We start from the raw sequence: 17,676 nt of genomic DNA on the forward strand, positions 1-17,676 counted from the left end.
CTGTACTTTGTTTTACAGCGCGATTAAATCTGATACAGTATGTACAGTACTTAATTTCTGTCGCTTTCTGTTCATATAATGTTCGAGAGGGCGTGCTGATGAACAAACGTGTTGCATGTGTATATGTCGTGGCGATCTGTCATGTATATTCTAAGTTTACGGGTTTGATGTGTCCAGGTTTTATTTGTTAGTGTTACGTTGTACGAAATTGCGATTATTTTGAATCGAATTTTGGTGATTGTTTGCTGAACTGTTTTTGATAGTTTAGTTTTCCCCCCCAAAACTAATCTTCGGTGATACCTTTATATATCTATTTTTTTCTGTTAGCGAAATAATCAGTACTTCGTCATTTAAGTTTTGATGAAGTCTAATCGAAGAAACCGTTATGAATCAGAAGCTTGCATCTTTGTCTTTTAAGGCGCATAAAAGTTTGGTATGTATAGATAAAAAAAGAAAAGAAAAGGTTTTGGTCGATTGTCGTTCTTTCATAAATTAAATATATTGCATATATCGTACAAAGTGAAATAGTTGGCCATTTCAGTCGAATTCTCATTTTAGCAGTAATTGAAATGGTGTGTTTTAATTATTGTCTGTTACCCTAGGGAGCTGTTACAATATACGTTCAGTATGAATTGTTTTGAGATATGATTTCGCTACATGTGGCAATTCATTCTTCAAGATTACTGATATGATATTATGCATTTTCACAGCATATTCCTGTGCATTCAGATGCCCCAGTGATATAAATTCAGACACATGAGGTTAGGATCATGAAAGGCTTGGCACACCCAGGGTCCTGAGCTGGATATCATCATTCTCATTTTTGGTGATTCCCTTCTATTTCTGACCCTTGTTCCCATTCTCTCTCTTTCTCTTTGTTTTGACTGGTACAGCATAAGCCTCAGGCTTCCTTGCACCATATGGCTAATAATAATAATGGCATCCAACTATTCTTTGGTTGAATGGCTGTGAAGAGCAGCTCACATCTTGCTGGAACCATTTTGGATGTTTGTCCAGCATATTGAGAATGCTTGAAAAAAAATCTATCATCAGTAGCGACAGTGTTTTTGTCTGGCAACACCAGGGTTTTCCCCAATTCCACATTGTTTCTCTATATAGAATACAGCACTCTGTATAAGGCCAGGTGTGTTAGTGTTGGCTGTATTGTTCTTCTGGCCACTTAGCCTGGGGAGAGCCATCAGCCCCTATTTCCATCACTGCCCTGGGGAGGCAGGCCAGGACCATAGGAGAGAATAGCTCCGGCAGGGCAAACCCTGAGGTTGCCTAGGTGTCCAGGGAGAGCCCAAAGGGGAAAAAATAAATAAAAATTTAATTGGAAAGGAGATAGAAGTGGGATAAAGGGGGGAAGAGAAAAAGAGGGGCTGTTGGAAAGAGGTGACAGTAGGGTTCCCTGTGGAACAGGAAGCCCATCCTGCTATGGGGGAATAGATAGGGGTGGTGGGTTTAGCAACCAGGTAAAGGGTTAGGCAGTTAACAGTAGGATAAAGGAGGGTTAGAATGATAGGGGGGAGCTAGAGCAAAAGAGCCTGCCCTTTGCTCTAGCCTCCCTGGAACAGGAACCCCATCCTGGTTTGAGGGGAAGTGAAAGAGGGTGGTGGGGTCAGCCATTAGGCAAAAATGGGGTAGGAACCACCTAGGATGTGGAAAGGGATGGGGAGGAGACACAACCACCCCAGGTGGTAGGAATGAAAGATCACAGGGAAAGGGATATAGTATGGGGTCCGCATCAGACACTGTAGTCCCACACTGGCCTGGGCTAGCCCAAGTGGCTAGTGTCAGCATCCCATACCATGCCAGGTAGGAAAGTAAATGGCGTGGTGTCAGCATGGATGACCTTGGGGTCCATAAGGTTCCCATGACCAACCATCTCTCTGGCCGAGAGGCTGGAATAAAACGTGCAATTAATATCATTCTCTCTCACACACACCATTTTTTTTTTGTATTTTTTTTTCTTACACTTTATATTTTATACTTTTCTTTCTATACATTAAAGTAATTTTCCACCTAGTGATATTTATTCAGCCAATGGGAGAAGAGAGATGTGGGCTACAAGATAATATGTAACAAATACTAAAATACATAACAGAAGCTTGTACTGTAGTAAAACAAGCTTTTGTTTAAGCGTGGTCACGCACTATGTTTATCTAACATGACCACGTGGTACCATGCTTGATTTCCATATGTAACATATTTATGTATTCAAAGCAGAGGAAGAGACATAATGTCGAAAGCTTCTGTAAGTGTTTTATTTTACTTTATCAAAAGAAGCAAGTGCAGCCCCCTAGTATACATTAAAAAAGTTTTCTCCCTAGTGATATTTATTCAAGCCAATGGGAGAAGAGGGCAGAATTCTTACATTTTATGTTTTAGTGTTTTTTTGTCCTATATTTCAAGGACATTTTATAGTTTTTACATTTTACAAATTTTGTATACTTTTTTTTTTTTGTTCCATTCATCCATCATTCACATTCACACCAGGGGTATGTAGTCAAAATAAATCAAAGCAATAATTAAGCAATTAACAAAGTAAATTTAAAATAAACTCACTGATTTAAATGCCACGAAAATAATCATAATTAGGAGAATTCATCTACATAACTAATTAAACAATGAAACAAAAACACCCTGTTATATAAGTATTATACTAATACTAAAAATTAAACTTCTCTCTTTGACATGTATATACATGGTATATGACTCATCAACCGGTGCAGTACCACCACTTTGCTTATTGGAGGCTTGAAATGGTGGAACCCATGTTTAGTCTCTACAGCCAAGTTCCGGTCAACCTTCCCTATCTCTTCCATCATGCAGTATAATTGATGACTTTTGAGGTTATGATGAACATCTTGGCGAGATCCAATACTCCTTACATTTCGAGGGTACAGCTCTAAAACGGTGTTCGCAGGTAACTCTCTAGGAGGCTTCCGGATCAGCTAGTGTATAATCTTGCTACCTCTACTCTGCGAGATGGTGACTGGAGGGAGTCCAAGTAGTGTGTATGCGGGGAGCATTGTTGAGGCCACGTTATGTCAAGGATCTGGGTGTATTCTTACCATGTGTACGCCCTATCCAAAAATTTCATTACTTCATACAGCCTGTCCCACCCACTTTTTCTTACTATTGAATACACCATGAATTGTCAAACTAATAGAGCAAGCTTATCTGGGAAAAGATCTAAACCTCCCAAGCACTTCCTAATTCATTTCACAAATATATGTGGTCTCAATTTTAATCTTAACGACGTCCATTTCCACTTGCAGTCTGCCAAACCCAATGTACTTTTTCTGACAGAATCTCAGTTATCAGTTGATTCAACTACTGTTCATCTCAGATGCCCAAATTATTATTCGCTGTATGATTCCTTTCGCCTCAAAGGTGGTACTTGTGCATATGTCCATTCTGATATTCCTTGTCAGAGTCTTGACAATTTGGAATCTATTCTCTTTGATCTTCTCTGGCTTAAAATCTCTCTACCTCATTGTGTAAAATTCATCTGTTGTCTCTACCGTTCTCCCAACTCCACTAATCACTTGGAGCTCTTTGACTTTCTCCACTCCAACTTTTCTAACAGTGAGGTAATTTTCCTTGTTGATTTTAATGTTCACAATACCAGCTGGCTTCCATTTTCTAGTCACACCGACCCAGCTGGTCGAGATACTGAGGCTTTTGCAATTACTAATGACCTAGCACAGATTGTTCATTTACCTACAAGAATACCGGACAATCCTAATCATACAGCCAATACGCTTGATCTTTTTCTCACAAACAACCCTTCTAAGTTCCAATGGAGCCTTTATATCATGGCTATTCCCAACCTCTTGTTGTTTGGCATTACAAGAATGCAAAATGGGATGACCTGCGAGATTTCTTTTCCTTGGTCGGATTACTGTTTCAAAACTTCTGATGTCAACGTTTGCTCTGATGTGTCAGTGAAATTATTCTTGCAGGAATGGAATCCTTTATCCCACACTCCACTTTAAAATCTCGTCCTTTATCTAAACCTTGGTTTTCCAATAAATGTGCTATGGCTGTTCAAGAAAAGAACGTTGCATATCATAATTGGCTTGTCTCTAATTCTTCAGATTCGTTTTCTGCCTACACCAAAGCTCGCAAAAATTGTAAAGCAGTTATTAATCAGTCAAAATTAGAGTTTGAACAGGCTAAGAGTAGAAAACTTGCTTCTTGCCTTAATGGTAGCCGAACATTCTTGTCCCTTGCCAAAGCTATTGGTCGCAACTTTTGCCAATCTCTGCTCTCACCTCTGTCCAAACCAGATGGTTCTGTTGTCACTTCAGCCAAGGATAAAGCTGACCTGCTAGCATCCCATTTTTCTTCCAACTCATGTATTAGGGATCTTGGTAAAACACCTCCCACCATTCCCAACATGCTCCATTCAATGCCTCCAGTGGTCTTCCGTCAAAAGGATGTCAGAAGGATTTTGACGAATCTTGATGCTAAGAAAGCTCCACGTCCTGATGGTATTTCTCCACTTGTTCTCAAAAACCTGGGCTCCTGAACTTAGTCCTGTTCTTTGCCGCCTTTTTTCACTTTCTTATTCCAAAGGTGTTTTTCCTTCTGCTCGGAAATTTGCTCATATCCAGCCAGTTCCTAAAAAGCGTGACAAATCCCTCCCATCCAATTATCATCCCATTGCAATTACCTCTACTCTTTCTAAAGTAATTGAGAATTCAGTTAACCGCCAACTCTTAAACTTTCTAGAAACCTTCAGTCTGATCAATGATTGCCATTATGGATTCCGTCAGTGTCGATCCACTGGTGATATTCTGGCTTATGTTACCCATTTATGCAGTAATTCAATGGAAAGGTTTGGTGAAACACAAGTAGTTGCTGTTGACATCTCAAAGGCTTTCAGTCATATTTGGCATAAAGGTCTTCTAAACAAGCTTCCATATCTTATGGTTTGCCAACTGTTTTTAGTAATTGGTTATCCAGTTTTCCCTCTGATCGCTCACTGAGGGTGATGGTAGAGGGCTCTCTGTCTTCTAAACTCTCCACTAATGCCGCCGTCAGTTCTTTCCCCCACTCTTTTCCTCTTGTATATTAATGACTTTCTTCCATTGACTGGAAATCCTATCCATAGTTTTGCCAATGATAACACATTGTATTCCACTTTCCATTTTGAGAAACCTTGCCCTGTTCAATCAGCTTCAACTTCTCGAAAATTTGCTACCAATTCCTTAAATGCTGATCTTCAGGTAATTCTCCAGTGGGGCAAAGAGAACTTAGTTGATTTCTACCCTTCTAAACTCAGTCTTGTCTTATATCTCACAAAAAGGTTCTTCTGCTCCTATGCTTATCTTTAGTGACACTCTGATTTCTAGGCAATATGATATCTCTTTTGGGGATTACCCTGACTTCTAATCTCTCTTGGCACAAGCACATTACAAATATTGCTTCCTCTGCATCTAAAAAACTTGGTTTTCTCTTTCCCTCTCGGCATTACTTTTCTTCCAAACAGCTGCTCACTCTATATAAATCACAAATCCGCCCTGCCATGGATTATTGTTCCCACATCTCGGGGTGGTACCCCCAAAACCTCTCTCTCAGGCTTCTTGATTCCATTCAGAAGAAGGGAGTTAGGTTAATTAATGATTCACCTCTAACAGAGTCTCTCCACTCGCTGTTTCATAGACGTACTGTTTCTGCTGCATGCCTCTTCTACAGATATTTGCACGGGCACTGTTCTTCTGAATTGGCTTCTATTATTCCCGCTCTCTCTTTCTTTCAAAACTGTCCGAACACATGTCGCCACTAGCCAACATCCAACTCATAGAACCAACTTTTCATCTTCCTCGTTTATTCATTCAACTGCCGTTTTCTGGAACAACCTTCCTTCATACGTATTTCCTGAAAATTACAGTCAACAGAAGTTCAAGTCCAATGTGAACAAATATCTTCTTTCGTCTTCTCAACCTCCAACCCAAGCACTGTACTAAGTACTATAGGTTCTAATACCTCTTGTGTTTGGGGTTTACATAAAAAAAAAAAAAAAATGTATACATTCAAAATATACACTTTCTCTCAATCATCCATTCATTCAGGCACACACTCTTTACTCTTTCTCCCATTCGTTCACACAAGGTTTTCTGTAGTGCATTAAGATCAAGATATATATACACACCTTTCTTGTCACTGTTTTGGAAGAACAGGCCACTTATTTGCTTCTTAAAGAGATCTACACTGTACTATAACATGGCCACTACCTTGCTCCTTAAGCAGGCTAATCCTGTTACATTTTGCTTATTAACTTTGCCTATCGTGTATTAAGAATTTGCAGATAAAGGAACCACTAGGTGGCAGTGATCACAGTGTACTGATGTGGGATTTACTTAAAGATTTAATTACCATCAGGGGTAAAGGAAAGGGTTTTTGCTTCCGTAAAGGTGAGTACAGTGGTCTCGAACAGTTTTTAAATTCTTTGCAGTGCGATAAACTGACGATGTTACCAACAGTAAATTCTAAGTGGGAAGCATTCAAGGAATTAATCGTGGATGCTACTAAAAGTTTCATACCTATTAAGAAATATTGTTCAAGGTTTAGGCCTAAATGGTTATCAAATGAACTAATGAGACTCATGACGGAGAAGAAAAATGCATGGGATGCATATAAATTATCAAGCGACTCAGAAGCCTATGGCAGATATAAGCTAGTCTGTAATCAGGTTACAAAGGAGGTTAGGCAGGCGAAGGCAGATTACGAGAAATCTTTTGCAAAAGATGCTAAGAAAAACAGCAAGGATTTCTTTACTTATATAAACTGTAAACGGAAGAGGATGAATCTGATCGGTCCACTTGACATCGATGGTTCCACTGTTGATGATCCTGCTCAGATAGCAAACAAACTGAATGAGTATTTTGCATCTACATTCACAGATGAGGAATTATTAAGGTTTGAAAATGGCAGAAGGTTATCAAATTGTAGCAGGATACTTAATGATTTTGTAATAACAGAGCAAAGTGGAGGAGAAATTGTTGAAGTTAAACATAAGAAAGGCACCTGGGGTGGATGGGATCTATCCAGTTATATTAAAGGAGGGGCAGCAAAGCAACTAAGCAAACCCTTAGCCATAATTATGAGAGCATCCGTGGACTCAGGGGAGGTTCCCACAGACAGGAGATGTGCAAATGTATCCCCAATTCACAAAGGGGGATCGAAGGGTGACACGAGTAATTACAGACCAGTTAGTTTAATTTCTGTTCCGGGTAAAATAATGGAGTCACTGGTTAAAGATGCATTGCAGGATCATCTAGACAAGACTGCAGCAATAATTCAGACACAGCATGGGTTTGTTAAGGGAAAGTCTTGTCTGACAAATTTGATAGGATATTATGATGTGGTTACAAAGGAACTGGATGAAAAAAATAATTTTGATATCATATATTTGGATTTCAGGAAAGCTTTTGACACTGTTGCGCATGGAAGACTATTGTACAAATTGGAGAAGGATGGTATTAAGAGTAAGTTGCTACAATGGATAAAAGGATGGTTGAGTGGGAGAAGACAGAGGGTGGTAATCAATGGGTGCTGCTCTTCGTGGACTAATGTTATTAGTGGTGTCCCACAGGGTTCGGTGTTAGGTCCACTGTTGTTTTGTATATTTATCAATGATATTGATGAAGGTATATCAGGCTTAATGTCGAAGTTTGCAGATGATACAAAGGTTGGCAGGGTTGTTAATGACAGTAATGGCAGTGTGCTACTGCAACAGGATCTAGATAATTTGGGCAGATGGGCTAAGAAGTGGCAACTGAAGTTTAACCTTGACAAATGCAAAGTACTGCATATGGGTAGAAGTAACCCCAGAGAAACGTACCGACTGTGTGGTAATACACTTAAGGTGGTAGAAAATGAAAAAGAGCTGGGAGTAATTGTGCAGTCAGATATGAAGTTTTCTGAGCAATGCAGACAGGCTGGCAGGGCAGGTCATGGGGTTTTGTCAATGATATATAGGAATTTTGCTAACAGGGTGAAGGAGGTGATTGTCCCTCTGTATAAGGCAATGGTCAGGCCACGCCTTGAGTACTGCGTACAGGTCTGGAGGCTTCATTTTAGGAAGGATGTAGATTTATTTGAGTGTGTACAGAGAAGGGCAACAAGATTGGTGAGGGGAATGAATGAATCCTCTTACCAAGCGAGGCTTAAGTTCTGCAAATTGCAGTGGCTGGAGACTAGGCACCTGTGCGGTGATCTGATTGAGGTGTATAAGGCCTTGAATGGGTTGATCACGCTGAATTCTGATGGGATCCTTCCACTTGTTCAGATTACGAACCTAAGGGGGCATAAATTTAAATTAAGAAAAGATAGATGTAGAATTGATGTGCGGAAATTTGCCTTTAGCCAGCGGGTGGTTAATTGCTGGAACAAACTTCCATCTGTCGTGGAAGTTGACTGGTTGAATAAATTTAAGGAGGAACTGGACAGGCATTTGGAGGGAATGGTGTGATTTTTTTTTTTTTTTTTTTTTTGGCTGATGCTGCATAACTCATACACTTGCTTTCTTGTATCACATGCCACTACTACTATCACATAACATTGGTGTCATCACTTAAAAGTATGGCTTTTCTGAAGCTAGAAATTTCTTACTTTAAGCTCAGCATCCATTTGCAGAGATCCATCAGTTGATTAGGATCATCCTTTGCTCTGCTTTAAAATTGTGAGTTTGTAAGATTGCCACTAAATTTTCTTCAAGACACGTGAATTTTGACATCCCAGTTTCTGTAGATGTATAGAAGACATGAATTCAGATTGAGTGCAAGCACAGCTGTCTTTGCTTTATCAAAAATTCTCTATGAAGATGTTTAGTGCATTCCCAATCCAATACTAACTTTCTTTGAATTTTACCGGCAGCTTGAACACACAGAGGAAGGAATGATAGGAAGCAATGGTGCCAGGTCAGCTCTCCTGGGTTCCGACATCATGCACTGGTGGGGGATACTGGACGTGTTGCTGTAAGTTATAGAAAAGAGGAATTGGAAAGCGAAAGGTGGTGAGAATGTCTCCCAGAGGTATATTCTAGCTCATATACCGCTGATTCAGAACCATTTCAGAAAATGTGCACCGAATGTATTTGTGCTCTCACACAGCACAATTGCTTCTGGATACTTGTGTTTTAGTTCCAGATTTACTGCTATCAGTTAATAACTGCAACTAAAATAAAAAGAAACATGGAAAATATAGCCTTATGGGACACTCTGTAGTGTTTATTTTAATAACCTGACTTCATTAGGGCAGATTTACAAATTTGTGGACTCATGACTGAATATCCTTCTCATGCAGTTAAAATGGCAAAAAGTGGTTCTGGAGAAAATTTTCAAATAATGAGGACTGATACTGATTCCAAGGTAAATTTGGCTCAGGTTTGAGCATGTTAACTTCAAGGATAGTGGTAGTAGTAGTGGCATGTGATGCAAGAAAGCAAGTGTATGAGTTATGCAGCATCAGCCAAAAAAAAAAAAATCACACCATTCCCTCCAAAAGCCACTGCAATTCGCAGAACTTGAGCCTCTCTTGGTAAGAGGATCCCTTCATTCCCCTCATCAATCTTGTTGCCCTTCTCTGTACACGCTCAAGCAAATCTACATCCTTCCTAAAACGAAGCCTCCAGACCTGTACGCAGTACTCAAGGTGCAGCCTGACCATTGCTTTATACAGAGGGACAATCACCTTCTCCCTGCTAGCAAAATTCCTATATACAAAGGGTACTAGGAAAGGTTTGCAATATGACGCAACAATGAATCACAGGAAGCTGCTTGTTGCTGCATGTTGAGACATGTTCATACGTGCATAGTAGCCGCTGCGCCAAGTCGATGGGCTCAGTTATTCATTAGTAGTGAGAGTGTAAAGTGCTTGCAATGGCATCGTGGTCACGAAATGAGATAAGGACAGTTTTGCGGTATAATTTCGTGCGTGGTTTAACCATAGACCAATGCTTAGAAGAAATGACTCTTGCACTAGATGATGATTGTCCACATCGTACAACGATATTCAGGTGGTATAGAGAATTCCAAAGGGGAAATTTCACTCTGGAGGATTCTGAGAGGCCGGGAAGGCCACGAACGTCAGTTACGGAGGAAAACGTTACTGCTGTGAGGAAAATGCTTGACGAAAACAGGCGAGTGAAGTACCAACAGATAGAGGATACTTTGGGCCTAAATGCACCAGCAATTCGTTCGATTCTGCAAGATCATTTGCAAGTGAAGAAACTTTGTTCTCTCTGGGTGCCACATCACCTGATTGAAGAGCAGATGACACGACGTATGACTTGGTGCCGGGAGATGTTAAAAAAGTTTCATAAGGGACAATCTCGGTATGTGAACAACATCGTGACAGGTGACGAGACTTGGCTGTACTATTACGATCTGCCAACCAAAGTTCAAAACAAAGTTTGGGTCTTTGATGATGACGACACACCCGTAATTGTCAGAAAATCCCGATCTGTAAAGAAGAAAATGATAGCTGTATTTTTCAAATCGAGTGGAATTGTGGAACGTGTCGTTTTGGACACGCAGAAGACAGTCACGGCTAAGTGGTATACTGAACAATGCCTGCCTAAAGTCACTGGATCTATGAAGAACCTGCGGCCAAAGTCAAGAATGGACACCTGGTACCTCCATCACGATAATGCTGCAGCTCACCGCGCCAAAGCCTGCACCGAATATTTGACCACAACAGGACTGAAACTTCTCGAGCACCCTCCCTACAGTCCAGACCTTGCTCCCTGCGACTTTGCACTGTTCCCGCATGTGAAAATGAAGCTAAAAGGGAGGCGGTTTTCCAGTGATGAGGACCTTCTACGGGCTTGGGACAACGAGTGTGCTTTACTCCCTAGTGAAACTTGGCAGAACTGGTTTAAAGATTGGTTTCGGAGGATGGAGAGGTGTATTGAATGTAGAGGAAATTAATTTGAAAAAATTAAATAAACAAAGCTGTATTGCAAAACTTTCCTAGTACCCTTTGTATCATTGACAAAACCCCATGACTTGCCCTGGCAACCTGTCTGCATTGCTCAGAAAACTTCATATCTGGCTGCACAATTATTCTCACGTCTTTTTCATTTTCTACCACCTTAAGTGTAGTACCACACATTTGGTACGTTTCTCTGGGGTTACTTCTACCCATATGCAGTACTTTGCATTTGTCAAGGTTAAACTTCATTGCCACTTCTTAGCCCATCTGCCCAAATTATCTAGATCCTGTTGCAGTAGCACACTGCCATTACTGTCATTAACAACCCTGCCAACCTTTGTATCATCTGCAAACTTCGACATTAAGTCTGATATACCTTCATCAATATCATTGATAAATATACAAAACAACAGTGGACCTAACACCAAACCCTGTGGGACACCACTAATAACATTAGTCCCGAAGAGCAGCACCCATTGATTACCACCCTCTGTCTTCTCCCACTCAGCCATCCTTTTATCCATTGTAGCAACTTACCCTTAATACCATTCTGCTCCAATTTGTACAATAGTCTTCCATGCGCAACAGTGTCAAAAGCTTTCCTGAAATCCAAATATATGATATCAAAATTATTTTTTGCATCCAGTTCCTTTGTAACCACATCATAATATCCTATCAAATTTGTCAGACAGGACTTTCCCTTAACAAACCCATGCTGTGTCTGAATTATTGCTGCAGGATGGACCTCCCCTTGGACTCAGGGGAGGTTCAAGGATGCTCTCATAATTATGGCTAAGGGTTTTCTTATTTGCTTTGCCGCCTCCCTTAATATAACTGTTATTGTTGTTATTTGGTTTTTAGGGGCATTAGCAACTGAGACCATATTGCTCCGGAGATATGCGGTGGTCATTCCCTGACATTTCCGCATCCTCCGTATTTGGTGGTCACGGGCTCGAATCCCAGTCTAATCAAGAAGCGTGTACTACGCACTGCTGCTCCTGCTCCCCTGGCTACGGAGGCCCCTTAATATAACTGGATAGATCCCATCCACCCCAGGTGCCTTTCTTATGTTTAACTTCAACAATTTCTCCTCCAGTTTGCTCTCAGTTATTACAAAATCATTAAGCACCGTGATACAATTTGATAACCTTCTGGCATTTTCAAGCCTTAATAACTCCTCATGTGTGAATGTAGATGCAGAATACTCATTCAGTTTGTTTGCTATCTGAGCAGGATCATCAACAGTTGAACCATCGATATCAAGTGGACGAATCAGATTCATCCCCTTCCTTTTAGAGTTTATATAAGTAAAGAAATCCTCGATGTTTTTCTTAGCATCTTTTGCCAAAGATTTCTCTTACTCCACCTTCGCCTTCCTAACCTCCTTTGTGACCTGATTACAGACTAGCTTATATCTGCCATAGGCTTCTGAGTCGCTTGATAATTTATATGCATCCCATTCATTTTTCTTCTCTGTCACGAGTCTCATTAGTTCATTTGATAACCATTTAGGCCTAAACCTTGAACAATATTTCTTAATAGGTATGAAACTTTTAGTAGCAACCGTGATTAATTCCTTGAATGCTTCCCACTTAGAATTTACTGTTGGTAACATCGTCAGCTGATCCCACTGTAGAGAATTTATAAACTGTCTGAGACCACTGTACTCACCTTTACAGAAGCAAAAACCCTTTTCTTTACCCCTGATGGTAATTATATCTTTAAGTAAATCCCACATCAGTACACTGTGATCACTGCCACCTAGTGGTTCCTTTATCTGCAAATTCTTAATACACGATTGATCACAGCTCATAACCAGATAAAGATTATTACCCTCTCTGGTTGCCTCTCGGATATGCTGCTGCAGAAAACAATCATCCAATAAATCCACAAAAGTCTGACTAGTGTGTGAGTGCCCAACCCACAAGTTCCAGTCAATATCTGGGAAGTTAAAATCCCCCATTATAAGACATTCCGATTTACTAGCCCACTCTATTTCTCTGTACAATTGTTCATTGTACTCATTCAAGGCATTAGGCCTATAACACACTCCTACTCTTATTTTTGCTTTCGCAGTGCTGATGTCACACCAAACTTACTCAACAGTGCATTGTTCATCTATATCAACTGGATGCACTTCTTTTGATTTTGTTTTTCTTTATTAACAGCATAACACCTCCTCCCTTACTATCCTGTCTATCCTTTCTGTATACATTGTACTCCCCAAATTCCAGTTCTGCATTCCTTATATCTGTGTGACACCACATCTCTTCTATCCCAATAATATCTGCCTTTGATGTCTTTACCAACACTTCAAATTTATTTACTATGCTTCTGGCATTGGTATATTGAAGTATACATGTACCTATTCCTAGTTACCCTGACACATCCATATACCCACCTGTTTCACGATGACTGCCATCAGTCCCTGAAACCCCCAGCACCCCTTGCTCCAGGTTGCTACTTATTCTAATAGAAGTTGTGCAAAACTGCTGAAGAAAAAGTTCCTGAGGCTTTTCACAGATATTCGTCCAGGATGTGGGAGTCTAAAATGCTTACAAAAGTTATAATCAGGTGAGCCATGTGGACCAAATTTCAGTTCAGTCATTCTGCAACAACCAAATCTGCTTGCACCTTCTTGATGGTGGGACAGTTATAACCCTGGGTATACTCCTGTAAGTCCCAAAATGCTGCACCTAATATACTGGAGGAGACAACCCAGGTGTAAACCAATGTAAGCAGGGAATTGAGGTGTGACATCCACATCGCATTGGAGAATGCCGCCCCTCTGTGTCACCAAGAAATAATAGGTGGTAGAAAACCCTCATCATCTGATGCAATACCACCACTTTGCTTATTGAGGCTCAAAGTAGTGAAACCAATATTTGGTCTCCATTGCAAAGTTCAGCAACCCCTTCTCTTCCATTGTGCAGTGTGGGTGATGTCTTTTGAGGTGATGATGGGCATCACAGTGAGATCCAGTAATCCTTACATTTTATGGGTATATCTCTAAAAGTGTTTGTAGGCTGGCCACTAGGTAGTCCATGATTCTACTGTGCAAGGTAATTGTGAGATTACACTTCAAATACCAAGTATGGAGATCATTACCAAGAAAAAAAAAATCGAGCTTCTTGAAAGGGTCCATAGATGGGCAATCCATTTGGTGAGATTGAAAAAAAAGGCATCTGTATGAGGAAAGACTTAAAATATGACACCTTTGAGGACATTTGATTAAGGTTTATTTTCATATGTAAATGCATAAATACAAAAGATGACCTAATTCTGATAGGTGAAAGTATAATGAATGAGGGTGAAATTTTCACCACTTTTATAAATGATTCCAGAACTAGGGGCCATAAATTTAAATTGTGGCAGGAGAAATTTTGACTGGATTGCAGAAACCTTTCTTTTAGCCAGCTAGTTGTTAATTATTCCAATTATTAATAGCTTATTTCAATAATTAACCTCCTTTCTTTGAAATTACTTTCTGCAGTCTAACTTTTCCAACAGTTAGAATTTTCTTCTTGATATTAATGTTCATAATGCCAGTTCATTTCAATTTTCTGTTTACACAAACCCAGCAGGAAATGTCTTTCCTGAAAATTACAGCATGCGATAATTGAAGTTTAAAGTCAGCAAGCATCTTTTGTCTTCTCAGCCTTCATCCCATGCATGTTACTAAGTCTGTAGGTTCTAATACCTTTTCTGTTTGTGGATTTCATTAAGAAAAAAGAAGTTTAATTGCTCTTTTATTCAAAAGATAAGTTATTACTACGAGAACCTCTTTCAGGACTAAATGGTTCATCAGATAGTAGGTGGTCTTTAGTGGCAACACTCAGATAAAATTTAGTTATCAAGTAACTAAAACTCAGATAGTTTTAGTTATTTTACAACTTTGAAGCTCTCAATTTGTATATCACATGGCAGTTGACATCAAACATCCTTACAACTGTTTTTTTTTTATCCCAGATGTTTGCAGGACAAGGTAGTCCTGCAAACCTCAGAGAGAGAGAGAGAGAGAGAGAGAGAGAGAGAGAGAGAGAGAGAGAGAGAGAGAGAGAGAGAGAGAGAGAGAGAGAGAGAGAGAGAGAATGAGAATATGTGTGTGTGTCTCCTTTTTGCATGGATTCTTAGACTTGTGATTGTTGGCAACAGTTTGATTGCTTTCTGTATATTTTTGGATTATAATATGTGCTGGAATTTAAATAATTCTGGATTGTAATGTGCTGCTTTTTACGGAGTTTACTGTACTTAATGTTAATTTATTTATTTCTCTTTACAGGAAATGCATAAATACAAAAGATGACCTAATTCTGATGAAATTTACTACTATCCATAATGATAGGATCAAAGATGGCCTGGCCCATGCAGGAGTTGCAGTTATCCCATTCACATTTGAACACTCACTTAGCAACAGCATTAATCAGTTTATCAGTGGGTGCCTCATCCTTGTAAATTCTTCTATATACTTGTTTCTTGCTTTCTGGGACAATCATCCACAAGGCAGGTCTTGAACTTATTACTAGGATTGTTTGATAGGTTTCTAGCTCCTCATAGAAGGGACATGTATTTTTATTGCATATAATGCACATATATATATTTTTTCAATAATTTGAACCTTTAGATGAATTCATGTGAAGTTCACAAGTGACAGTTTATTTTTTTTTTCTTTCTTTCTTTTTTTTTTTTTTTTAGGGGGTCATTGAAATTCGAGCCTGCATAAATTAAAAAAATTGAACATTGAACCATAATGAATTATCTTTACAAAAAGAGGTTATTGAGAAAGGATATTCACAGAAATGTGATAAATACATTGGGTGAATATAAATGTGGCAAATACACCATCGAAGGTGAATTGCACAGCGGATGTCCATCAACAGCAACCACTTCGGAAAAAATTAATAAAAGCTCATGGCACAGTGATGGTAATTGGCAAATAACTGTTAGAGAAATAATAAAGGTTATAGGCATTTCAACTGAATGGGTGCAAAGTATTGTCATATGAATTAGGTACCAGAAAGGTTTCTGCATGAACAGTCTTCTGTCTGCTCACACCTGATCAGAAACATTTTTGATTTAAAACTTCAAAGAAGTTTTCTACTCATTATCAAGCAGATCCTGAAAATTTCTGACCACATATAAAACTATGGATGAAACCACCACCATTACTAAAATAGAGTGAAGATTGCTTTTGAGACAATGGAAGCATGCTGATTTGCCATCTCCAAAGGAGGCCAGAAATTGGTCATGAAAAAAGGGGGCAGTATGGGGTTGCTATAAAAATTACATTGAGTTACATGGAAACTGTCAAAAATAGTGTAAAGTCAACAACACATAGCTCCTGTGCTTGGCTAGGAACTTATCAAATGTATGTAATTCCTCTCTTCACTTAGGGAGTTTAATGGACCATCCTATGAGAGAATAAGGACATAAATGAGCAAGGCTGCATTGATTAAATATATACTTAACAATAATGACCTTTCCTTATTGAATTACTTACTTGCCCACATACATTATTTGCCATTGATCTTTCTCTATCTGCTCTTCTTTCCTTCCTCTGCATCTCATGGGATGCTGAGCAAAATCCTTATAGAAGTGATCAATCACTTCCTTGCAGTATCCACTATACATGGTGTCCTTGAAATTGACATTGATATTTATTGAGGGAATGGTTCCTTAAAATATAAGAACATAAGTCTACAATCAGTTTGAAGTAAGAGCAATGGGTATTGAGTTAGAATTTTAAACATGTTAGTGACGTCATTTCTGCTTCTAGTGTTTTGCAAACATCACAAAGTGGGGTTTACAAATCAGGTTTTGTACAAAATGTTATGTAAATTGTGTACTGTATACAGTCAACTATGAATCAAGAAGGCAGCAATGTACAGCACAGAAAGTATATTATCTATCTGGCAACAGTTGCAGTTCTGTGCTCTTCAGAATCTTGGTGGAACCAAGAATGTAAAGCCACAAGATACCATAAAATTTGACTAGGGGGGATATTTTGCTATTACCCCACCACTGAACATTTTAAATGTGCTCATGCCAAAATGAGAATTACATGGTGTCAGAAATGCTTATCCAGCTTATCTCCTCCATTAATTGGACAAGTTCTAAAGTCATCTGGGTTAAAAGTTAGAAAATGAAGGATAAATACATGTAATTTGCTTAATCATCATATTAGACCACAATCAGTGTTATTTGTACAGTTACAGACCTAACCACTGTTTCTAACACTAAGAGAAACATTTGTTAACATCTCTTCCGCTTTTAATTCACCAAGGAAAAATTAGTAACTGCAAAAACAAGTACTGGAGGACCAGATGATATACAGTATGGGATGGAAAATATCTTGCCAGTAATTCAGAACCATCTAGACAGGAATGCAGTTATACTTCAATCACAGCGGGGGTTTGTTAAGGGGAGACCTTGATTTGATTGGATACTATGATGTTGTCACAAAGGAACTGGGTGCAAAAAATAATTTTGATATCATATACTTGGATTTCAGAAAAGCTTTTGATACCATTGCACATAATAGACTTCTATACAAATTGGAGCAGTGTGGCATTAAAGGCAAGTTACTGATATGGATAAAGGTATGGTTGAGTGGAAGAAGACAGGGTTGTTATTAATGGACACTGCTCTTTGTGGACTAATGTTTTTAGTGCAGTTGATATTGATGAAGGTATATTGGGCTCAACATCTAATTTTGCAGATGATATG

The 17,676-nt window shown here is 39.2% G+C and overlaps 1 long non-coding RNA gene across 1 annotated transcript in view; it reads left to right on the forward strand.

Annotated features, from left to right (window-relative positions):
- Positions 1-342: 342 nt before the first annotated feature.
- Positions 343-17,676, forward strand: part of LOC150088178 (uncharacterized) — a 30,627-nt gene continuing 13,293 nt past the window's right edge. Inside the window, exons 1-2 of the long non-coding RNA XR_016546783.1 lie at positions 343-433; positions 15,233-15,453. This is a non-coding gene — a long non-coding RNA (uncharacterized LOC150088178). The remainder of the gene's footprint in view (positions 434-15,232; positions 15,454-17,676) is intronic.

The sequence above is a fragment of the Mastigoproctus giganteus genome, chromosome 3 (genome assembly GCF_048544385.1).
Source record: "Mastigoproctus giganteus isolate SK-2022 chromosome 3, ASM4854438v1, whole genome shotgun sequence".
NCBI lineage: Eukaryota > Metazoa > Arthropoda > Arachnida > Uropygi > Thelyphonidae > Mastigoproctus > Mastigoproctus giganteus.